Below are 25,398 nucleotides of genomic sequence, written 5' to 3' on the forward strand. Positions count from 1 at the left end.
ACTGCAGTGGCAGATCTGAGACATGTTTACAGGGCTACTCATGTGGGTGGCTCAATCACTGCTGCAGGCCCACTAGTAGCATCCGATTTAGAGGCCGTGGGCACACCTGGTGCACTATACTAGAGACTTACTAGTAAATCAAAAAGTAAATCAAATATGCCAATCATGAATAAACCAATAACCAATACAATTTTGACAGGGGGCACTTGCACTTTAGCACTGGTCCTAAAGCCAGCAAAAACAGGATCAGGAAAAAGAGGAGGAGGATGGCAAAATGTCTGGGGAAGACCCTGCAGTTATGCAGCAAAGGGATCATTGAAACAGTTGAATCCTCTTTATGGCTTTCACATTTGGTGGTGGCTCGGAATAAATGGGGAACTACAAGTGTGTGTGTAGATCTTGGAGCACTCAACAGAGAGATATGGGTTGACATGCACCCTCTCCCTAAAATCAGTGAAATGCTATTGATCATTTCAGGGGCTAAATATTTTACAAAACTTGACCTAAAGTCAGCTTATCACCAGGTGGAATTGGGACTGGTATCCTGACACCTTACTGCAGTTGTATCCCAATGGGGAACTTATCAGTATTGCCGGATGCCATTTCACCTTGGTCTGCGACTTTGGTGTTTCAGAGGGTGATGAGCCTCAAAGGGATATCTAATGTTTCTATTTTACAAGATGACATTTTGATATATGCTAAGGAATGTGATCAACATGATGTCATTTTATGAAAGCTGCTCTCTCTGTTTGATAGTACTGGTGCTGTCCTAAAAAGAGAGAAGTGTGAAATTTTTAAATAGTCTGAGGAATATTTGGGACATGTAATTGCGTGTGATGGAGTTCATCCAAAACCAGGTTTGATGCTATTGTAAAAGCACTACTACCTACATACAAGTCTAGAATCAAATCATTTTTGGGGCTTTGTGAATTCTATTTGCGATTCATCCCCGATTTTGCCTCAAGAGTCAGGCCCATTTCTTTGTTACTTAAATCACGTGTGGATCTCTTCTGGGATTCAGATTGTGCATTCAATGATATCAAACGGCAAGTGTCATCTGTAGAGGTACTTAAATCTAATGATCCCAGTCTTAGGTACATTCTTTTTGTTGATGCAAGCAAAGTGGGGTTGGGCCCTCTGCTTTCACAGAATGATCAAGTATGTACCATTGGCTTTGCATCCGGGGTTCTCAGAGAATCAGAGATTCACTATTCTATCATAGAAAAATAACTTTAAGTGAGTTGATGGGCCATAGAAAAGTTAAAGAGCTATCTATTGGGTAGACATTTCATTCTTCAAACTGACCACAAGCCAGTTGTAGCTATTCTCAGTGGTACGAATGCCAAATCCAGTACGCCCTGATTAGCTGGGTTTTCAGCAAGATTACTTCAACTTCATTTTGATGTTTTCCACATATCAGGTCAAAACATGTTAGAGCTGACTATTTGTCAAAATTTCCCCTCAAAGAGGATGTTACAGAAAAGGATAACAATGAGGATGAAGCATGTTTGATTGCAGCTATTGAAGTTGAAAATGTCAGTTAGTTCTTGGAAAAGAGTTGGAAAGAGGCCACTGATAATGATACTGTGCTAAAGATAGTGGCTAAATATACAGTTGAAGGGCAGCTGAAGGAAAAAACTGTGAATGTGATGATTCAACCATTTTCTGAAATTGCTGAAGAGTTGACATTTGAAGATGGTCTTATCATGAGATCAGACAAATTAGTCCCGCCTGATGGTCTTAAAACTCAGATTTTAGAAAAAGCTCATGAGGGACATTTAGGGGCTACATTAACCAAACATAGGCCACGTAACTCATATTGGTGGCCACAAATGGATAGTGACATTGAATATTTGGTGAAGAAGTGTGTTTTTTTGGCCACATGTGACAAATCTTTAAAAACAGCTACTCCACCCTTGAAATCAATAGAGTGTCCTTCCGTCTCCTGGAAGAAACTGGGTATAGATTTGGTGTGACATTTCAGCTCTCTTCCACACCAGTCTAGGTACACTTATGTACTCATGGATTCTTACTTTAAGTGACACACATGTCAAATTTGTGAGTGATCCTAATATAAAATCAGTGATAACATTTTTAAAATATATATTTATGTGTAAGGGCTTCCCAGAGAAATTGCTATCTGTTAGATCAGTTTGTATGGGCTGCAATGGAAAATTGATTAACAATGAGTTCCATTACACATTTAAAAGGTGTATTACATCACACAAAAACCAATGGGCTCATTGAGTGCTTTTCACAGAGTGTTAAGAGAATGAATAAATGTGTTATTACTAATGCGGTCCAAATCATGTTGTGGTTCTACAGAACTACATCCCATTCATCCACAGTGGTGTCTCCATTTGTACTTCTAAAAATAGGAAGCCAGCAATGCAGTTGAGACATGCTTGGGTGGATAACCTGTTAAAAGACCACCATTCTCAGAAAGAATTAGACTCCCTTGCAAGGTCATATATAGATAAGGCTCAGGCCAAACAAATGAGGTATTATGATCAAAGAAATACTGTGCTAGACAAACCCGTTGGGGTTGGCAACCTGATCCATAGAAAACATCTGGGTTTGTTTAAAAAGTGATCAAAAATTCTATGAACCTAGTATAGAGGATGAAGTGTGTGGTTCTGCTGTAAGGGTGTTGGGTCACCATTGGTGAAATAAAGTAAAAGTAACGAAAGTCACAGACAGTGAAAGTAATGGAAGTCTTGGGTTTGTTTCTAATGACACAGGACTTCCTAGTATTTTTTCCAATGATGAATTTTCAAAATCAAAGCAGTCCGAAGCCTGTAGGTAAGAGTACAAAGTGCCATTGAATACCTTTGAGTTACGGATAATTCTTGTGATGTAATGTGCATGTTTTCAGGATGTGTGCTCATTACTTGGTGTAATCTTATGTCCGATATACTCATATGCATGTTGACTACTATTATTCATTATTCATTTGTTAGTGATATTTTTCTTTGTTTAAAAAAAACACTTGTGTAATATTGTATTACAATGATGGCTAGGAATTAAATAAGCTAATCCTTTAAGGCCATTGTTTAGATTCCCTTGTGGAACCTGTGTGAGGACAAGATTCTAAGAATGTTGGGGGGTTAGTAACAGTTGGACAGTTGCCTGAGAACTGCCTGGGGTGACAAACAAAATCTCTCTTGAACAAATACAATTTTTACATTTCAAATCAATTCTACAGTGGTTTTTGACATACCATAAATAATAATATTAATAATAATAACAATAACAATAATAATAGTAATCATAATAATGATAACAATAATACTAATACCAAAAGTACTACTACTAATAATACTATAAGTAATTATGATATTGGTAATAATAAGGAACTTTAGAGAGCCCTTCTGCTAAACATCTCTATTTACAAATGTTCCAAGAAACCATCAACTGTAGTCATTAGCATTTTTTAAGTTTGAAGAAACTTTTTCTATTTAAAATGTACTACATTATTGAGTGATGTACAGTGATGGATGGTTCATTTGTCACCAATGATCAGAGAAAAAACCTCCTCAAAATTTACTGGTCATTATTCATAGACCTGATATAAATGTTTTAAGTTGCAGTTAACTTCCTGCAGAGCACGCCTTCCTTCACACAAGTTATTTCATTTGTAGTCATTCGAAGTTGTAGTTACAGGGAAATAATGGTATTCCAAATAGTTTAGTTTCTATCACTAGTTCATCAAAAGTTCCAATCTGGGAAAACACCCACGGCAAATGTGTTAATGTGAACATATCTTTTGTACAATTTCAGTATATATGGTAACAGTTGAGCTAAATGCAAGCATTCTAGCAGAGGGGCACAACACAGCCCAAAAAGTGCCTTTTGTTGCATATGTTCTTTTTCATCCATTCAAGGTATGCCACAGCCCAGAATGTACTGCCTGCCTTGATTAGCAACAGCACCTGGTGGAGCAGGTGGAGCGACTGATGTACCTGCGAGCAGCACAATGCACATGATCGCTGGAAAGAGGTTACTCCAATGTCACTTTTCCTTTTTTTCCAGCAGTGCAATGTTTTTCTGCAGGGAACTTGTGATCCCTCAATGATATCAGGTTAAAGGAAACTGTGGGATAACACAAACATCATAAATCATGGCTCACAACTTGAGAACTATGTTGACCTTTTTGATACATGTTGACCATTGTTGTTATGTAACTCAATTGTACTCATGTGCGTGACAATGGAAGGATTAAAGCCTGAGCAGACCCAGTAGGATTCAAACATGTGATTGTGAGGTCAAAAAGAGATGTTGGATGTAGAATTAGTTCTATGAGATTCCAGGCTAGCTTGCAAGGAAGTTTATGATGCGTGCTGTTTTGTGTCTAGTCTGGAGGCAAAACATTCATTCAGGCATTATATTATATTAAGCCCCAAACATTTGAAGAAATGCCAACTTCCACATCAAAGCAACTCAATATAGGACACCTGAAGCATCAAGGTCTGCTTTAGCTGAGGCATTCTTTGCATTCAATCAAAGAATGGAGTGTATGTTTTCTGGACTCATAGTTTTAAGCTGCTTCATTGAAGGAACTGTGCTTATTAAAAGTAACACAAAAATATGATGTGAAAATAGACTCTATCACTCCTGAAATCAAGGGCTCAATGGCTCTGGTATAATAACCACGCGTTTTTGTTTTCATATTGCAATTTTGTTGTTTCTAAGAACTACAATTAACAGGAGTTACTATGACTATATGATGATGCTCAATTTACCTACCTTGGGAGAATGGAAGATTGAGTTGGTCTTGACAGGAGATGTCAACATCAAGTATAATTTACAAATCAAGAGTAAATATTAGAGAAACCCAGCCCTCCATAAAGAGTGCAAGCACAGCTATTTAGGCTAGATAACGACTGCTGGTGAAGGTGAGCCAGCCTAGGAAGTATAAATGACTACCAAGTATGTGGACAGACAAACAGTCAACCTGAAGCATTTCTGTGAGGGATGGTAATGCCGGGTGACTTAAAATATTTTGATTTTGTGTCTCTTTGTTTACATGCGTTCAACCTCCTCACTGTAATGTTAACTGTCTTTTAGTTACAATTATTGGCCTTGCTGTATACATATGGGTGCAGTTTTTAAATTCATTATTTTCTCTAGACTGGTGTACAATTTGCATTCTAGAAGAATACATGTGCATATTTAATACAGTTTTTTATAGCACGATCCAAGGGCAATGGAACACTTTAAAACAGAACCATTACACATTTTTTAGGAACAGGAAGATTAAGTGATTTGCCCAGAATGGCATGCCAAAGCCAGGGTTCAAACATGGATTTTCAAGTTCCAAGGATGGTAGCTCTAGCCACTTGAGCACATCTCCTTACGTAACAATTAATCATCATTGGTACTGTTATCACCATCATCATATTCTTACAGACAGGCTTTTGGAGCTCAGATAGGGTCGGAGCAATGGGGATAAGATGATCTGGTTAGAGGTAACCCTTACTTCATCACCACTGTATAATATGCTGGAGAGTGATGATACAAATATAAAAATAGAAGACTTAGGGTTATTATAATTGCACAATGAACTGAAAATGTATAGAATTTTTTATTTTGCAATTGTTATTTAAATTTCTTATTTTGTGATACATAATTACCAAACTACAATTTGTATGTACTACGTATTTGGAGTTTGTGAATGGTCACAAAACAGTAAAATGCATGGGCAAATTAACACCAACTTCAATTAGAAGGTAAATAAGCGCAAGGTATAAAATGCCACCCAAAATGCATTGCAATCTTTCACAATAGTGACACCTTATGCTATGGTGCATTGCAGGAGTTTAGCAAAGGTAGGAGGAGAACAGAGAGGCCTTTTATGGAGAGGGTTACTTTATTTGAAAAAATAGAATGAGATTTTAAATGTAATTTTTGAATTGGAGCCTGATTTAGAAAGCTCCACCCAGGGCATTGTGGATATCCTTAAACATATCCAGGAGTTATGCGCCCTTCACTTCCTTGCATCTGGGAGATATCAGTTCACAGTAGCATTTGCTAGGGGCTTAGGGCATAACCCAGAGTACTCTTTCTGGAATATTGCAAAAAAAATTGTATTTAAAAACTACATGACCATGTTGATTTGTCTCATAGCCCATCTGAGCTATAAGGCACAAAGGTGGTTTTATTTTCAATATCAAATTTCCGAAATGTAATAAGATATGTGAATTATACGCATATCCTCCTTTGTCCACCATCAGAATCAGAATATATCTGTCATAATAGAAATTGTTTTATACAGCCTGTATCCATCAGGTCTGCCCCAAAGCTGCTCCAATTTAGGAAAGAGTTGAAGACTCATCTCTTTAAGACGCACTACATCACAATAATTATCCATCCACAGCTTAGTTTTCTCTCCTATTACCTGCCAAATGTAAGCTTACATCTGACCATATACAGCACTTCGCCGGCTTTTGGCTAGATTTGCCATATATATATATATATCACATATATATATCACATATATATATCACACTCACTACATTTTCATTTTTAGTTGGCAATATAGTGTCCATTTTATCCATATGTTCATCATCTCTGCTGGTGGGTGAACTTTCTATGGTCATATGTTGAGTAACGTCCAGATATTCTATTATATTCTATGCCACATTTTTTTTTTACTGTTTCTGTCTGTGAGATCTATGAAGGTGGTTCTATTTGGACACAAAGCAATTTTTTTTAATGTTGTGCTCATGTTTTAGAAGTCACATACATTTATATTTAACAATATAATTATACTGGTACTATGCCTGGTTAGGCAGGTCTACCCCTAGAGGGAGTTTTCTGCCTTGTATTTGCTCAGGAGGAAGTGATAAAGGGTATAATAGTGGAGTTATCTACCAATGAAGCGCCAGGCATTGATGGTGTCACTCCGGATTTATATCAGACCAATGTGGATACATGCCCCCCTGTTCTGACTAATGTCTTGAATACTGCTGTAAATATAGGACCCCCATCCTCTTTCTAGATGGCTATTATTATTCTAGTTTTCAAGAAGGGGGATAGGGATAGCCCCTCTTGCTATAGACCCATCTCCCTTCTTGATTCAGTTGTGAAGGTTTTGGGGGGAGTCCTTTTAAATAGACTTTGGCACTGGACTGAAGATTTAAACATCTTGTCTGACGTCCAATACGGCTTCAGACCTGGCAGATTCATGGTAGATCAGTGCCTAAATCTTTATCTAATTCTGAATAAGCATGCAGTGGCTCGGAATGTGTCAATACAGTTCTCCTTCATGGATTTAACCTCGCCCTTTGACCAAGTAAATTGTAATAAGTTATGAAGAATCCTGTGTATGAGGGCTGACCCTAATATTGTTTATTTCTTAAGGGATCTTTATATCAATACTGAGGCTGCTGTTAGGTATACCTCGGACTTCTTGCACGAAGCATTTGAAGACATTGCTGGGAGTAAGACAGGGGTGCATTTTGGCCCCCTTTTTATTTACATTGTATATTAATAAACTTTAGCAAGCCTTAGTGGATGAGAGAGTAGATTGTCCCCATGTAAAGGGCTGGCCCCTGCCAATACTGCTTTATGCAAATGATGCTGTTTTGATTGCCAAAATGGTTAAGGGCTTGCCGGCTCTTAGAAATGCTTCGTGGGTTTCATGAATGAGCTGGACCTTAGTACTAATATTAGTAAGTCACAAGTTATGACTGTGGGCCCCAGGAAGATGAAAACCATGCCTTATAAGATAGGGTCTTGTGCTCTTACGCAGATAAAAGCATTTTCGTATCTAGGTGTATTATTTGATTCCAGGTTACGTTGGTGTGACCTGCTCTCAGGCAAGGTGCTAGATTTTATTTTATTGGCTCTCGATCTAAGGTTGCACCACCTTTTCTGAATCTCCTCCACACTTTTGTTTGTTATCCCACCAGCATTTATTCTGGTTTGGATTTTTCTCCAAATGTGTTTTTGTAGACTCTGGGATTGTAAGGAGAACATCCCAACCTATCTTTCACTTGCGTCAACACACTTCTTAACAAGGATTTCTAATTATTTGCCATTAAACGTCCCTTGCCCTTTCTGCTGGCCTCGTCCTGTGTCTCCTGTGAGTATTTTGGAAGATCTGTAGGGACCTGCTCCTATACCAGGCACAGAATGGATGATTTCCAGAATCTGTATCTGTATCTGTGAAGTGACCATTCACAGACACTGTGATGTTTGCAGTTTGTGAAAATAAATTCACTGTTTGCAGTTAATACGAATCACAAATAGCGAATCATTATTTAAAAATAATGACTAATAAGAAAATACTACCTGGACATCACATCATATTTTTCAGAACAAAAATAGAGATGTTGTAAAATTTGCTATTTCAGAAATGCAGAAAAGATTGTCGTGTATCATACCCTTAGTGTCATGAATACATCTGTTTCTATTCATTTCTCAGAACGAATTCTATGTAGAATATGCATTTCCTTTACTGAAGTTAAAAAAACTACATTAATCGCTAATTTTAATGAACAGTAACATACCTATTTCTACAGTAAACACTGTACATCGTTAAATGAACCCAATGGTTCATATGATCACAATTAGCTTCGGTTGATACAATTAGAGATAGTCTAAGGTATGGTTGATGATGGGCTCATAAATTGACTCAACAATGCATACAATATCATATGGAATCAATTATGCGAATAGTACATAAGACCAATTCCTAGAGATTTCCAATGACTACCCTTTAAAGCTAAAATAAACTTCAACCTGCTCTTCATCACATACAAGGCCCTTCATCTTGCACTGCCAGGCCACCTCGAAATAGGCACTAGAGGTAAATCCAAGGTCCTGGCTGAAATCCCAAAGGCTAAAAAGTAAAAAACTGTCAATCACTCACCTCCCTGAAGAACTCAGTCGCGGTTAGTTTTCTTTACCGACGGAGGGATATGTCTAGTTCTGAGAGTGTACCAGATTATGCCTTATGCTTGTGAACAATTGAGATATGAAGAAAAGTAAATACTATCCATATGGACAAGTTGTATTAATGGGTTTTTGCCCTAAAACAGTGAGGATGTCTGTGAGTCATTTAGTGGAATTTGGTTTAACGGTTAATTATTGCATTGTGCCGGTAGTTTGTTTAGTGCAATTGAGGGGTTTATGATCGTGTCAATCTTTTCTATGGAAGTAGTAATCACATATGATGTATCAGTATATTGTTTCCTGTACTGCACAGTTGGGTGCAAAATAATATCACAAAGTATGTAAAATTTAATAAAACATGTAACAAACAGCACCACATTTGGGTCAGTGTATGTCTGACAAAATAAGAGAAACATCAATTCTTATTTATTTGGGTCTACAAATTAGAGGAATTATTTTTTTGAAAAGAGATGGGACTAAAACAGTTTTTGTAGGTTAGTTTTAATTGCCACAACCGAGACATTAAGCAAAATGGACAACATTCCTGCTGGTCAAATAAATTCATTATTCTTAGATATGGTTTAATGAAGCTCCATTTCAATAAAGCTGATGTTCAGTCACACTTTTGTATCACTGCTGAATCTGCATATTTGCCATTCATTAACAAAATACATTTGATCAAAGGAGATATGTATCTCAGTTCCTCTAGATGTTTGCCCATGGCTCCGGGGTGTGCGAAGTGTGTGTAATTTGTTTTCACGTATTTACACAAACTTCTGGAAAAATTATGCAACATTGTACTTAATTATATTTAATGCAACACAAGCATTTGGTGATATATTTTAGCACAAAGTGCGCCCTTGTATCAATTATTCACTCAGTCCGCACTAAAAATAGTGCAGGAAACACAAATGCTCCACACAGCAGTGGTTCATATTATGGTTATCTCTGTTGTTCTCTAATTTTTTGCTATGAGCAGCTCACAGGTTACACTGGTGTAATAGAAATTACATACCTAGCAAGGATATGGCAATGTGTAACAAACAGCATCAGGTAGTGGTGCAACGTTTCATATGACCTTTTCCATTCCTTAGATCTGTAAACTTCTCCAGCACATCCAAGTAAAGAGGATTCACAGAGGTCAGGTGCTAGAATTCAGACTATGAAAGAGGGCAGGGAATGAAGTGAGATTATGGAGGGCTTTTCAACTGCAGTTAAAGTGATCAATAGCAGAGCCAGATCTCTTCCTACCTGAAAGACTATAAAGTCAGCCAACTGTGAAAACTTCGGGCCTCTTCTGGGTATTCGATATAGCCGCAGACAGCACTCTCATTATAAATGCCTGGAGGTAGAACGGCTGACTGCACAAAATGAATTCTGCAAGAGGTGAAATGCTGCACTGTGTGCTTCTGAGATACTTAAGCCTGCTTCACATACAGTGTATGAGGACACAAGGTGTTTCTATTTCGTAATTCAGAGCACAGCTGAATTGTGCGCCCAGCTATCCAACAATTTACTAGCTTTAGAAACTCCTATGACAAAGGCAACAAGACTTTTTGTGAGCACAATTGTTTGGTAATAGTTGGTTGACTCACTGTGTGATGCTCGTAGCTGTCCTAAATAGCAACATCTTTGTCTATACCAATGTGAGAACTGGAAATAGGGCCTTATCCCTGAACAGACAGCTTGTGTCTGAGGTAGTGTGTACCCTCAATAATTAATGATATAAAAAAGAGGTATAAGAAACATTTCGGTTTCTACGTGGTAAATTTAAAAAGTCTGCACAGCAAAATATAGCATAGTAGATATTTTTGAATGCCCATTTTTTATTACATCTTTAAGAAATGTTGTGTGCATGCAGATTTTTACTTTGTGAATAAAACCAAAGCAATAAAGCCAACATGTAATCATGACATGTAGAAAAACGAATGCGCACAAATTCAGTGCTTCGCAATGACTTGCAAAGCAGGGTTGTATGCAAAAAACCTTGTATGAAGGATATGCAGGTTGACTTGTAACTACTATAATTACAATAAAACTTCTACATACAAGTCATTGGGCAGCACTAGATTTCTCTTTTTACTTGGATGTTTGAATTAATTACATTCAAAACAAAATACAACTTACAGGAAAAAAGTACACTCATCACAATACTAAAATCCCTTCCTGCTGTATTTATCATAGGGTGAAAAATTGCTTTCTACTGTGTTTGACATGGAGTTTGCTTAAACAAAATATTTATCATTTACAAGTAGCAGAACTACTACATACACTGCCCATCAAATGTTGAAAAAAATCAAACAAGCCAGAGTGTTAGGGTCACATTAGTGGACCCAAACTAAGCACTCACTATAACCTTTTAGGACTTGGACCCCAGAGTAGTGAGGGAGAGCAGTTCTAGGTGTACTTAGGGAGGTGGTTTGGATTAGAAAAATGGACCTCTGCAAAGTACACAATAACTCTTCATAAATCCAGATTTTTTTAATGAAAAAGTGTTGGAATTCACACCCTACTAAACACTAAACATGTTATTACAATTATGCTCAATGAAAACCAGTCCTTTCCAGTGCCTCCTAAACTATATAAGAAGGTCTCTCAGTAAAAACAAAACTCTCTAGTGGGGTCTATCTCAGAGTTCACAATGCAAAACAGCATCCTATTTTATTTGTCAGAGAGTTTATACTGTCCAGCCCTTTCAGTTGCAGTGCTCAGAGAGTTTACAATGTCCCACACTGGCTTATGATATTTTTTACACAGTAGCACCAATTAATGTCTCTATCTATCTATGGCTAACACAACTGATGGCCAAAAAAATACTGATAACGATGATGAAGAGGGGAGGGGTAGGAAAGTCCCTATCCTCATAATGCTTTTTTTTTAAAGTATTCAATGTGATATTATGAACTATGGCAACAGCTAAGCTGTCTCTAGCTTGAACTAGAAAGACCCATGCTGTAAACAGAGCATTGGCGGCATTTAGACAACAACTAGTAAAACCATTTGCACCAGCAAGGTATGTAGCAATTTTCTTCCCTTCTGTTTCTGCCTCCTTGCTCAGCTCTAGGTGGTTCCAGATGCTCCATTTTTAAGGTCCTTCTTGTTATAAACGATTCCAAAGTAATGTAAATTCACTTGAATTGAAAAAGTGATTTAGTTCCTACCTCTACTTAATTCTATGAAAGCACCTACAATATCCACACTTCTCTAGTACAAAGAAACATGCATCATGAAAGACGTGTCACATTTCTACATTGCAGTAAATGACAAGCTTTGATGTGATGCAATCATGTGTAAATCTGGTTGAGAAACTATGATACCCATACACCATTCGATGGGCATGCCATATCATTATGACATGGTATGGGATGCAATGTAACTTGACACAATGGCATCTAAATGAGACGCCTAAACCAAAGATGCACCAAAAATACATAAACAGCATTGAGTGCCCATGTCTCCCATTACTGAAGACCCTCAAACAATCAAACAATATAATAGGTGTACCTGTAGGACTACCCAAAGATCGGGTACAGAGGGCAGCACCGTACTCTAACCCCACAGCAGACGTCCATTTAAACAATGTAAAAATTAAAATGTACTACCTACACAGTCTCATTGAATTGATGGGGGATTCTGTCTACAGTCTCATTGGGGTACAGGACTTCTGAAACAGATGCAAGCATGATTAGACCTCACAACTAGTGGGGGTTGTAGTGAAGCATAAACTGTGCAATATGTGCCTGGGTCAGTTTGTTTTTTTAAGGTTCTGGACACAGAGTACATAACCGTCACTGGATATAGATATCATTAGTTGCACAACAAATGTATCTGCTTTTTGGGCCATGAATTAAAAGTTTCCTATTTGATGGCGCATTTTACAGAATAATATCAACTTCACAAGTGTACTGCGGTGTAACAAACTGGGTTATTTGTTGGGGGAAGGGGTTTGGAAGCCCTACTCGGGCAACGACCACAATCCTTTTAAGAGTGAACCACAAAAGTCACTAAATTAACCTGTGCTTATCCCTCTGATGGCTTGCACAAAGCACTCAGGTTTAAGTTAGAGGCTATGTGTAAAGTATTTATGGAGTACACAGCAATAGTAAAGTTAAAACCCAGCACAAGAAAAACCCCACATCAATATATAAAAAAAGTACATCTTAATAAATTATTTGACACCAAAACAACAAATTCTGATCAGTAGAACCAGAGTTACGTTGTTAGTAAAAACTAGCTACTAAAAAATCAAAGCACCAACCACAGACATCTAGTGGTGCAAGACTGGGCCAAAGCGGAAACGTATAGCCAATCTCGACAGAGCACGAATCGGATTCAAGAAGTACATTGGGCCAGTTGTCTTTTACCTTCACACTTAGAAGACATTTTGAAGAAAATGTTCTGAGAAGGTAAATTTCAATGGGACAAAGCTGCTGCTGGTGCCCGAGGAGAAAACATTGTCATCGGGGAGCACTGGAAGAGGTTGAGTTGAAGATTTTTATATTTAGACTAAGGGCCTGATTTAGAGTTTGGGGGATGGGTTATTCCATCACAAATGTGTGACTGTGTGACCCCCACCGCAAAACTCTAAATCAGGGCCCTAAGTCACTTTTTTGAAAGTCAAAAATCTCCAGCGGGCAAGGCTGTAGACGACAAGAGTTCCAGGAGGCTAAATACCCCTCTGGCGAAGGACCACTGAACAGGATTTGCTTCTACAGAGAAGAACGTAGTGGGAGGTACTGCAATAAAAGGCAGACAGGCGATGCACCTTGGGCGGATGGACAAGCAGGTTGTTATCAGTCTTCTCTCGGTTTTCAGAGCAGGTTTTAGCCAAAATTGTTCTGAGTGACAAGTTTTGGAATTTTGGCTATCTGGGCACCTTAAATACCACCACCGAGGGTCAAGGACTGGAGGGGGACCACTTGGAGAATTAGGACTCACTCAGTCTGGGCCCAGGTGTGGGTTTGAGATTGTGGAAGCCTGTTATTTCCCTGTCACTCTGAACAGGAGGCCACAAACCAGTCTTTGGAGTCACTCTGGTAGTCCTGGGTTCAAGTGATAAAGCAGGGCTGAAGCAACAGGGCAGGTCTCTGAGGGTTCAAGGCATGCTCCAGGCAGCAAAGCAGTCCTTGTAGGTGTAGCAAAGCAGTTCTTGCAGGTGCAGAAAAGCAGTTTTGTGAAGTACACAGCAGACCACAGCAACAGGAAGTTCTCAGAATTCTTTCACAAGTGCCCTATTTTTATACCTGGTGCCTTCTTTGATGTGGTTGAAGTTTCAAGAGATTTATCTTTGATGTGCTTGGAATTTCCTGACTGCCCTGGTTCCTAGCTGGCTGCAGAGGCTGTGTGAAGGTGATGAGTCCTTCAGTTGCAAGTGGGACTGTGCCCAGCTTCGCCCTTCATCCTGCCAACAGATGGCCCATTCAGGCACACCTGTGATCATCTGGGAGGAATTCACAAAGTCCTAACTGCCAACTACACCCAGTCATGTGACCCAGGGTAGGCTGCAGGCACCAGAAGGCAGAGGCCAGGAAAACACCAAGGGCTACATGTAGGAAAGACCAAGATTGCGACTCGGAAATTGCGAGTCAGTCTGACTCGCAATTTCTGAGTCGCAATCTCGGATGCAGAACAGTGTCTCAGACACCGTCTGCGACTCGCTATGGGGTCGCAAAGACCCACCTCATCAATATTCATGAGGTTGGTCGCATTTTGCGACCCCATAGCGAGTCCCTGCACTCACAGGGATGGTGGCCTGCTGAAGTCAGCAGACCTCCATGTCTGTGACTGCTTTTTAAATAAAGCAGTTTTTTTTTTTCATTTTGCAGCCTGTTTTCCTTAAAGGAAAACGAGTTGCAAAATGAAAAAAATACCGAAACCATTTGGTTTAGTTTTTTTCAGAGTAGGCAGTGGTCCATAGGACCACTGCCTGCTCTAAAAAAAATATTATTGTCAACATTCACAAAGGGGAAGGGGTCCCATGGGGACCCCTTCCCTTTTGCGAATGAGTTGCCACCAGTGTGACACTGGTGGTAACTGCGAGTTGCTTTGCGACCGCATTCGCGGTCACAAAGCAAATCTGAATTGTGATGCGAGTCGCAAATAGGAAGGGAACACCCCTTCCTATTTGCGAGTCGCATTCACAAATTGCGAGTCGGTACCGACTCGCAATTTGTGAATGTGCATCGTGTGAGGCCGTTTGCATGGCGCAAACTGCGATTTTCACAGTTTGCGGTATGCAAACGGCTTGCTACATCTGGCCCCACATTACTATAAGTAGCAATTTCAAAATTGTAATTTAAAATCCTCCCTTACCACTAAAGAGGATTTTTGAGTAAAATTGTATAGATACCAAACATGAAATGCTTTTCCACCCCTAATTAAAAGGCAGCACCTATTAAATGTAATTAGGCAACCCAGTGTTAATATTTGATGCAGGTAGGCCTCACAGTAGTGAAAAACAAATTTAGGAGTATTTCACTACTAGGACATGTCAAACCTAAAGGTAATGACCAACCTTTTATTTACAATGCACCCTGCCCTATGAAGTATCTAGGGCCTACCATAGGGGTGACTTATATGCAACAAACGGGGAGTTTGCAGCTTGGAAATGTGGTTATATTGTCAAATTGGCAGTTTAAAACTGCATTCAGGCTGCAAAGGCAGGCCTGGAACATGTTTTAATGTGCTACTTAAGTGGGTGGCACAATAAGTGCTGCATGCCTACTAGTAACATTTAATTTACAGGCCCTAGAAATATGGTATGCCACTCTAAAAGGGACTTCTAAGTACATTAAATATGCCAAGCAGGTGAAAATCAATGTAACCATGTATAGGGGAGTGAGCACAAGTACTTTTTCACTGGTTAGCAATGATAAAGTGCACAGAGTCCGAAGGCCAACAAAAATGATTTCAGATAAAAACAAAATGGAGGGTAAAGGAAAAACGTTTGGGTGTGACACTGCAGAGAGGGCCAGGTCCAACAATCGTGCTATAAGAACTAGAGTAAAAATGTGAAATTGTGAGTAATAGGTGTAAAGGGTGAGTGCTTTGTAAAAGGAGGAAGCCAGGAGAAAGTAGAAAAAGCGAAGGAGATGGGGAGGTAATAATACAAGACAAATGTTAAACGTTCTTGCATATCTCAATTGGCATGAAGTGTTGGCTCTGTTTAGTCTGCTGGGCAAAAGAGTTATGCTACAATTTCTCCTCTGACACAAAAAATGTTGTGCTCCACCTGTGAATGGTAGTTAGTCTACGAGGGAATTATACATGTGTATTGTATAGCACAGGAGTTTGAGGAAACTGAGCTGCTTTAAAAAATAACCTTTCTTACCAAGCAATCACAGGCATGGTGATCTGCTGAACTTTGTAGGTCACCATCCCTGTAATTACCACAAATCATAGTGAGTCGCAATCTGCGGCTTTCCCTATAAATATGAATGAGGTACGTCATCTGTGGTGAACTCTAAGGTATAATTTTGCCTTTTAGTAGATAGACCAGTTTTCAAAGTTCAATATTGGTCTAAAAAAACTGGGGCCAAATTGTAACCACGTCATGCGACCAGTATATTGATACATATACATCTAGTCCTCAGTGCCTTAGGGAGCTTCCAACCTTTATGTTCCCTCAATGGCTTGCTTATATTTTGTAAGTGTAAGATAAGAATCTTTAAATGCCGAGTTTTCCGTTGTTAACAGTGACTGTAATGTTTCTATATTTTCCTTAATCATCACTTTCTTTTATCAAGGTAAACGCCATCTAAAATGTATCCAGCGAACTCTCTAAATCATATTATTACAAAAGAATACATGAGCAAATCCAAACAATCGCTAAGACTCAAATTTATTGTGTATTGTGAGTGGAGCAAAAAAGCAGTACCAACTCAGTAGATTTTCTCTCTGACCTTGTAGAATACGAAGGTTATTGAATATGAAATTCTCCTGCTATGTGTTATGCAGGACATTAATACTACACAACAATGCCACTGGAAAGTAAAATCTGTAGTTTACTCCATGGGTGGGTTAAGCTAGGCTGGTGCAGGTGTGACCATGTAGAAGTCAGGCAGGTTCCAAAGTCCACACAATTGAAAGAGGCTCAACCTGGTATAATGTACATCATCTGTGATAGTTAATGGGCTAGGTGATACAGATCCTTGTTCCCAATATAGTGGTCATAAGCAAGTTTGCTGGCTTGGGTCTCTCCTTTCATCCTTCCCATTCAGTCCTTTTAATTCCATTGTCCAATAAACTGGTGATGGATGTAGGTGTGCCTGTATTGGTAACATAGATACTAAATAGTTGGACCATGGGACCACCACCATCTTCAATACCTGGATCTGGTCCTACAGCGAAAGTTGTATGAAGAATCACCAAACATAGCAATTTTCCATCTTGGCCAATGGAGTTCTGACTTTACCAGAAAACCTCTATTTAATTATTTAATTCATGCTCGATGTCAACGCTGTGAATGTGAGCCCTTCAGGTAATCTTTTGATCTATCTGAATGTCTGATGAACATTGTTAAAAAATAATTTATTTCTTTGGTGAAGGGGCACCCCAATACACAACCCCCTTAAAGTTTAGTCTTTCAACATACCTTCCCCCGATTTACAAAACCCCTTTTGAAAACCTTGCGTTTCCCCCTGCAGTGAGTGAGAAATATTTTGCTGTGGAGCCGGCGTTGAAGAAAGGAGCAGCATTTTCAAGGAGTCTGCATAATTCGCTGTGAATCAGCAGAAATATATTGCCAAGGCAACACCTGATCAAGGACTTTAGGGATTTGCAGGTCTCTTGTTTTCAATGAGACTAATAAAGGCCGAGCTCTTGCTCGTGTGTGTTTAACATCATTTTTCATATCGTAGGCATTCTTTTTTAAAGGGCGGCGTCATAAGATCCTTTGCAAGTGAAAGTCAATACATAAAATACACTGAATTAACAATAATGAATTTTATATTTCTGTAGATTCAATGACTGCCCATGGTGGGTGGGCTACCTTTGTTAAACTCTCTGTTTTAATTATCTATCAAAGCCTGAGCCAAAGTGTCCAGACGTTCCGAGCAGGACAGAATGAAGGCTCGAATGTGAATTTCTAAACCAACAACAGTTTGGAACTCTCTAATTCAACAAAGGCTGCAGAGACCAGAAGCCACCTGCTTTTAATGCAGTCAGTGAATAGAGGGAACCAAGGCTTTCCATCAAACTATGTGACAGGAAAAGAGACAGGTGAGTACACTATACACCACACAACTTCTGCACCCTTCCATGCTCACATTTGCCCAGTGTATAATTTGTAAATAAAAAGGTGCCGGTGCCCAAAGCCCTCCTCTTAAACACCAGCTGCTGAAATTAAATGTGGGAACACGGAATACTGAGGCAGCGTAATCCTGAAGCCATCTCGGGCCTCTTCAATCCAATTAAAGCCACTCCCTGCCCCTTCAGCTCACTCTAGCAGCTTTCTGCTTTCTCCCATTGTCACACTTTTTCGTTTATCTCTTCCTCCGTCTTTCCCATATGTGTCTTTTGCTCGCAGTAAGTGCTTGAGGCAGAAGAATAAGCTCCGGCCCTCAAAAATAAGTGCCGGTGCTCAGCACCGGAAACAACAAGCACGAACTAAGCACTGCATTTGTCCCAGTAACTCTTCCCTCTGCAAGCAGCCAGTTTATGGAATACGCACCCTGTTTCATGAGTGCAAATTACTGGGGTCTGTTCAGTGCCCTGTGGTCACTTTTTTTTGGGAGGGAGAGCAATCAAACCAAGCCATGTTAGAGCAGCATACAACTAAATGTAACTGTACTTTTTTTTAAGAGTCATGAATATCTTCTTCACATGTCCTCCAGTGTGAAGTACTACTACGGTGATCAGTTTGATATTTACCAAGCCTGAATTTTACAAATTCTCAAGGACAATGCGATGCTCCATAGAGACAGCTTAAGTACTTCTTGTGACTGGGATTGCACTCAAAATGTCACTCAATTGATATGGTTCCAATCAAAGTTCAATCCATCAATTATGTCTTGTAGCTGTGGTGATAATGATCAGAGAACAATATCCACCACACATATAGCTCCGGGCTCCAAATACTTTATTGTTCTTTTCTTAATGATAATTTAGCCTTCAGCCAAAGCGTTTCATTCCTACAGAACTTTGCCAAGGCGAAAACCACCTTGTCCCAAACTCCAATAGACATCAACTATATCCAGATTGATAGTTTCCACAGGGCAACTCTAGGGAACATTACATCATGAAGACCGTAGGTTACTGTTAGTTAAGTCATTTGGGTCGCCCACTTAGGAGGATATATCTATGCCGGAAAATGTTAATCTGATTGGACTTGGATTGGAATGATATTGATTGAGTGACATTTTGAGTGCGATACCAATCACAATAACTGCATAAATTGTGTTTTGTCTCTGTAAAAAAAACATTTTTTTTACAGTGGAGCTTCTAGGAATTAGTATCTTTGGATTTTTATTTCAGGCACTAGTAGGTGTGGTGCAGTGGATTTATGGGATAACTTCCTCTCCATGGAGACATAGTCACATGTCCAAAGAAAGTTTAACATTCCCCTCACAACTTAGCACCTCACCTCACCCAAAATGCTCGAGATGCCAAAGGGTCAGAGCCCATAGAGTCCTTCCACACAATGTAGGGCTACCTGTGTAAATTACTAAAGATTACTCAATAATTTACCCCAAATTTACCACTTTACCACAATATTTTATTTTTAGGGGTTTGAGGTACAAAGCTCTGTTCTATAGAATAAGCCACAAACCATTGTCCATTTTTTACGAGAGAATCCATGGAATCTTGCCTGAAGATCCTTTAATGCAATGGCTTTCTCTGAAGAGCAAAGAGATCATCGGTAGAACACGTTTTTTTACACAGGTTAATGTTTTCTCTATGAGGATTTTTAACTATAAGAATGGTGAAATTAAGAGAGCCAAGAATGGAAAGAGAAGCTTTTAGATAGTATACAAGTGATCATTGTAAATAGAGTTGTATTGTACTGAAAACTTATATAAACAACAAGTTGTTCTCAAAGGAACTTTGTATGTCTGCTGTTTCATGTGGAAATAAAGTAACCCATAGACCTGTTCTCCAAGACAGGCTGGGCATTGTGGAAAATGTGGGTGGCCCAGGCGGGACAAGGTCGTGGATGGGAATTGGATTCCTGCTGGCCAAGTGGACATTTTTAAGGTAATGGATAGATGCTCTTGAAGGAGAAGAAGTCTCAAAGGAGATGGTGTCTGCATTAGCACAATAAAATATGGGCACCCTGGTAGGAACAGTTCTATGAAGCTGACATGTGTCATGCTAGCTTCCATTGGTTGCATCATAACCAGCACAGTCCTTATATGTAATTACGCTGTACATAGTTGTATTGTCTTATCTCAGTCCTCCCTGCTTAAAATTCAATAAAGCAATAAACATATTTTAAGCCTTATTTTAAACATTTGGTTATGTTTTTTCAGGAGGGGACATGCAGTCTCACAGATCCTATAACTAAAACTCATCACTTCTGAAGAGGTCGATGAAGCAAATATTCAAAGGAGTCTTTTTGAATATGGGTGGGGTACCAAGGTATTTTACCATGCTACCTAAGATTTCAGAGCTGGCAGACAAACTAAGAGCTGAGGGATTTGGTGGCACAACTAAATTAATGCTGCTGTTTGATTCCAAAATCTGTAAAACAGCGCTGTGAGTACTTTGTGTCCCTTTTATGAGTTGTATTAACACCTGGTGTTTGTGTGTATAGGATTATGTCAGAGAAAAGTTGAAAAAATCCCAGATCAATTGAAAAGTGGACAAGTCAAGAAAAACGCATACACTTTAGATACTCAACAGACCACTTGATAACGTGATGGTAAACATAATGCGGACATTAATGTTTAAAAAATAAAAGTATAAGGATACAGGATCCATGCTAACACCCTATTTACTGTACTTAAATGGATTGTATTGCTTCTCTCACTGCAGGTCCTGCTACTTTGGAATTATTTTCCTCACAGGGTTTCAAGCTGACAACTGGGAATAAGGAAAATGTTGTAACTAGCCAATTGTAAGCCAAGAATGGAAGTATAGTCCACCCTGCCGGTTACATCTAGGTCATTTATGGAACCCAGATCTGTGAATGGGGGCGAGTGTTTTATTTGTTCCTCATTCCCTCCATCATCTGTTGCTTTTTGCATTTGTCACCCTAAGTGTGATGGGTATGCCCAGATGTGGGTTCTGAGCTTGCTATGCCACCGGAGTCAAGCTAGCCTGGCTGGTATGGGGTTAGACCCCAAAATCAGTCCCAGGATGCTTGTTTCTGGTCCAGGGAGGACCTGGCCTGGCAGTTGTGGGTGCACTGCTCCCAAGGGGAGCACAGTCTACACTGATTTGCATATGGGTCAAAACTGGAATGGCATTGCGAGCAAAAAAACTGATGGATTAAATGCAGATCTGTGACAGGGAGTGAATGTTTAATTTGTTCTGCATTCAGGCCATCATCTGATTTTGTTTTTTGCTTTTGTCGTCCTAAGTGGGAAGGGTATGACCAGACGTGGGCCCCGTGCTTGCTATGCCACAAGATTCAAGCTAGCCTGGCTGATGAAGGGTGATACCCCAAAACCAGTACCAGGATGCTTGTTTCTGGTCTAGGAAGGACCTAGCCTGGCAGTTCAGGCTGGACTATTCCCTTTTGGAGCAGTGTCAAGACTGATTTGCTTATGTCTTGGTTCAAACTGCAATGACATGATGGGCAAAAACACTGATGGATTTACCCCCGATATGTGACTGGGGTCAATGTTTTATTTGTTCTGCATTCCATCCATCATCTGTTGTTTTCTTGCATTTGTTGCAGTAAGTCAGAAGGGTATGCCCAGACTTGGGTCCCGTGCTCGCTATGCCACCAGATTTAAGCTGGCCTGAATGATGAGTGGTGATACCCTGAAACTGGTCATAGGATGCTTGTTTCTGGTCCACGGAGGACCTGGCCTTGCAGTTCCAATGGGGAGCAGGGTCAAGACTGATTGCATATGGCTGTATCCAAACTAGAATGGCATGCCGAACAAGACAATTGATGGATTAAACCCAGATCTGTGACTGTGACTGGGGGTGAATGTTTGATTTGTTCCTCATTCCCCAAAACTGGTCCAGGTGAATGATTTGCTTTGTTCCACATTACGTCCATCATCTGTCATTTTTTTGCTTTTATTGCCCTAAGTGGGAAGGGTGTACCGAGAGGCGAGTCCCATCATCGTTATGCCACTAGATTTAAGCTAGCCTGGCTGATGAGGGGTGATACCCCAAAACTGGTCCCAGGATGCTTGTTTCTGGTCTACGTAGGACCAGCCTGTCAGTTTGGGCTGGACTGTTCCCATGGGGAGCAGGGTCAAGACTGAGATGAAACTGGAATGGCATGGCGAGCTAGAAACTGATGGATTAAACCAGATATGTAACTGGGGGTGAATGTTTGATTTGTTCTGCAATCCATCCATCATCTTTTGTTTTTATGGATTTGTCACCCTAAGTGGGAAAGGTATGGCCAGACCTGGGCCCCGTGCTTGCTATGCCACCAAATTCAGGCTACCCTGGCTGATGAGGGTTGATAGCCTGAAACCGATCCCAGGATGCTTGTTTCTGTTCCAGGGAGGATGTGGCCTGGCAGTTCAAACTGGACTGTTCCCTTGGGGAGCAGGGTCAAGCCTGATTTGCATATGGCTGGGTTCAAACTGGAATGGCATGGCGGGCAAAAAAAACGAATGGTTTAAACCTAGGGCAGTGAGTGGGGGTGAATGTTTGAGTTGTTCCCCATTCCATCCATCATCTGTAGTTTTTCAGTCATGGAACTCTCATGCAGTAGTATTTTTCCACAAAGTAAATGTTATGCAGCTTAAAAAGCTGCAGCAGCCCCCGGCCCATGCCTGCCAGAGGATTCTGTAGAAGGCCATTTTAGAAACTGAAAAGTATGCACTGGGGCCAGAGTGTAATTTTGCAGAGAATGGATCAATACTTTTGTGGACATGAAATACAAAAAGATGACTGGGGTGTTATGGGAAATTGCAAAGTATGTAAAATATTTGTAGACCTCCCACGGTTTCACAATATTACTGCACAACTAATGCTATGAAATAAACATCTCACACAGAACCTCCTACAAAACACTTGAGGACTATTCCAAACCATTGTAATATAGCATTTAAATTATGTCATGTTTTGACCAATCGTACTAGACCAAAGTAATGTTACTAGACAAACATAACATTTGTAACAAAAAGAAAGTGGGAGTACATAGCAAACATAACATTTGTTTCTAGAGTTACCAGACATTTCTTAGGGACAAACCTCAACTTCCTGATCTTTTAATTCCACTAATTTATGAACACACTAGAGACATAATATTTTTAAAATTACAATTTGCAACTCATTTTATCAAATGTTTCTTGAAAATCTCAAGCCTTCTTCTAAAATGGCATTCCAATCCAAACAAGTCTACACATTTCTTCAACATTCACTTTGTGTTACCATTTCCCAAATATCTATGGGGAGCTATGAAGTCCCTCGAAGAGTGGTTTGGAAATCACTCCACTTCTGGCTAGTTTTTCTAGCCCAAAGTCTTTTAAAATTCTGAGTTTGCCATTATTTTTAAAACAGTCAGAAATACTCCATACTGGCTCTAAATTGTTCTTTATATTATATCAAGGTTTAGTCACTGCCAGTAATCTACATTGTACTTTGCACAATTTGCCACTTAGCATTCCTCCAAATACTGTTAATCGCTGGTCACCAAATGTGATAGGCTTCATACTGCAATATAGTCCTCATTTATGATTCAATCACTTTACCAGCACAAATGTGGCAAAATGTTATCTTGTGGTTCCACTGTTGCTGTGCACTTCATTTGACACATCAGTGTTGCTTATTGCTCCCAAAAAGGTTAGAGAAGACTGCCTTTAGAGTTGTCAACAACATCAAAAGTGTAAAACTGAAGCCTCTGACGTTCAGCTGACAGGGTTTGAATGGATTTTAAAGCCATTTGCATTTTTCACAAAACCATCACTTATAAGGATGGCTATGAAGTCATTTGTTTACAATTGGTGCTTTATTGTCTAGGGCTTGTTTTCATAGCTCTGCACCAGAGGGATACAATAACAGCAAACCCAGTGTCACAGAGAGATCAAGAGAACTAATAAAATGAAAATGAAACTATTTCATTGTACTTAAATAGATGGGCAGACTTGCAAGCTCGTAATGTATCATGCACTTGAATAGGTGCTCTATACATCTAAGTCTTTTGCACGTCTTTAAAAAAAAAAAAAAGCAAAATAAAGACGTACTATAAGTTTCCCTTTCCTTTCTTCAGAAGATGTTTTGTTCTACTTGAATGAGTGTTGCACCTACCCTATTGTGTGGAGCAGTGTGATAGAAATTGTAAACATTAAAAGATGCAATAATGGTACAAAATGTGGGATATTGTAACCGTCGTATCATTTTAATCAGTATTCTGGAACAACCAATAATTTATGGTAGTTTTTCGCCTATGTTTACACTCTGCGGTGAAGTTTCACTGTTTAGTACGCTATGCATTAGGCCTGGTCTGAACCATACAACATAACCCGTATATGCATCCCTTAATATCACGGTGTCCTGGTGTTGCATTGATTCCATGATGCTGGTAGAATATTTATTAACAATACCTCCACAGTTGCACAAAGGAGCCATGGCGTAAAGTATCAGCTGCGCCGCCATCTTGATGTCATTGTTGTGTTTTCTGGCTCTGACATTCAGCAATACGAAGTCACAGACTTAGAAAAAATAAGAAGACAATCCTAGTGATAAAGAAGAAAGAAAAGTGTAAGGCCTCGCAGGTAGGGTATCTTCATTTTATTCTTCACATCAGAAAATATAGCCAGATAACATTAAGACAGGATTCACACTGTTTCTCAGATGTAAGATTGTGTTTAAGAGACATATGTGGAAGAAGCAACAGTGTCCTCAAAATCAAAGATGCTTCGACTCCAACACTTATTGAAATGAGTTCCAGTCATCCCAATTATACTACTTCAAAGTTCATCTCTGCACAGCTAATATTCATCTTCTCACTGCTACTCATCTAAGTATCTAAAAACATGGAGTCTAATGCTGTATTGCTGACAGGCCATCTATACAGGAATACATGAAGCAAGAAGCAATAGTAGCAAAAAAATATTTTTACTCAGTTTTTGATCATCAAGTGAGTTAAATACCAGAAAAAAACACCAGCATTGGGGAATTAGAATATCACTTCTGGCCTAAAAATATTCAAAGCTCCATGGCAGTGATTGACAAAGCTTCCTCCAGCTCTACATATTACCATCTCTACGATTTCCATCATCACTAGGCAAACATGAATATCAATAAAATATAAATCTTAGCTCTAATAATGATGTTCCTGAGAAACACGTTTGGCTTCAAATAATACTTTTCCCATACCATTATTGCAATATGAATAATTTCTAAATATAATGACGATGTTCATGT

General features: G+C 39.4%; 1 protein-coding gene across 2 annotated transcripts in view; it reads right to left on the reverse strand.

The window, feature by feature from the left end:
* The window catches only part of OTUD7A (OTU deubiquitinase 7A), a 1,097,633-nt gene that overhangs the window by 903,946 nt on the left and 168,289 nt on the right, over positions 1 to 25,398 (reverse strand). For both annotated transcript variants that reach the window (XM_069222100.1, XM_069222099.1), the window contains exon 2: positions 24,576 to 24,707. The gene's annotated coding sequence lies outside the window, so the exon portion shown is untranslated. The remainder of the gene's footprint in view (positions 1 to 24,575; positions 24,708 to 25,398) is intronic.

Source organism: Pleurodeles waltl, chromosome 3_1, assembly GCF_031143425.1.
Source record: "Pleurodeles waltl isolate 20211129_DDA chromosome 3_1, aPleWal1.hap1.20221129, whole genome shotgun sequence".
NCBI classification, from domain to species: domain Eukaryota; kingdom Metazoa; phylum Chordata; class Amphibia; order Caudata; family Salamandridae; genus Pleurodeles; species Pleurodeles waltl.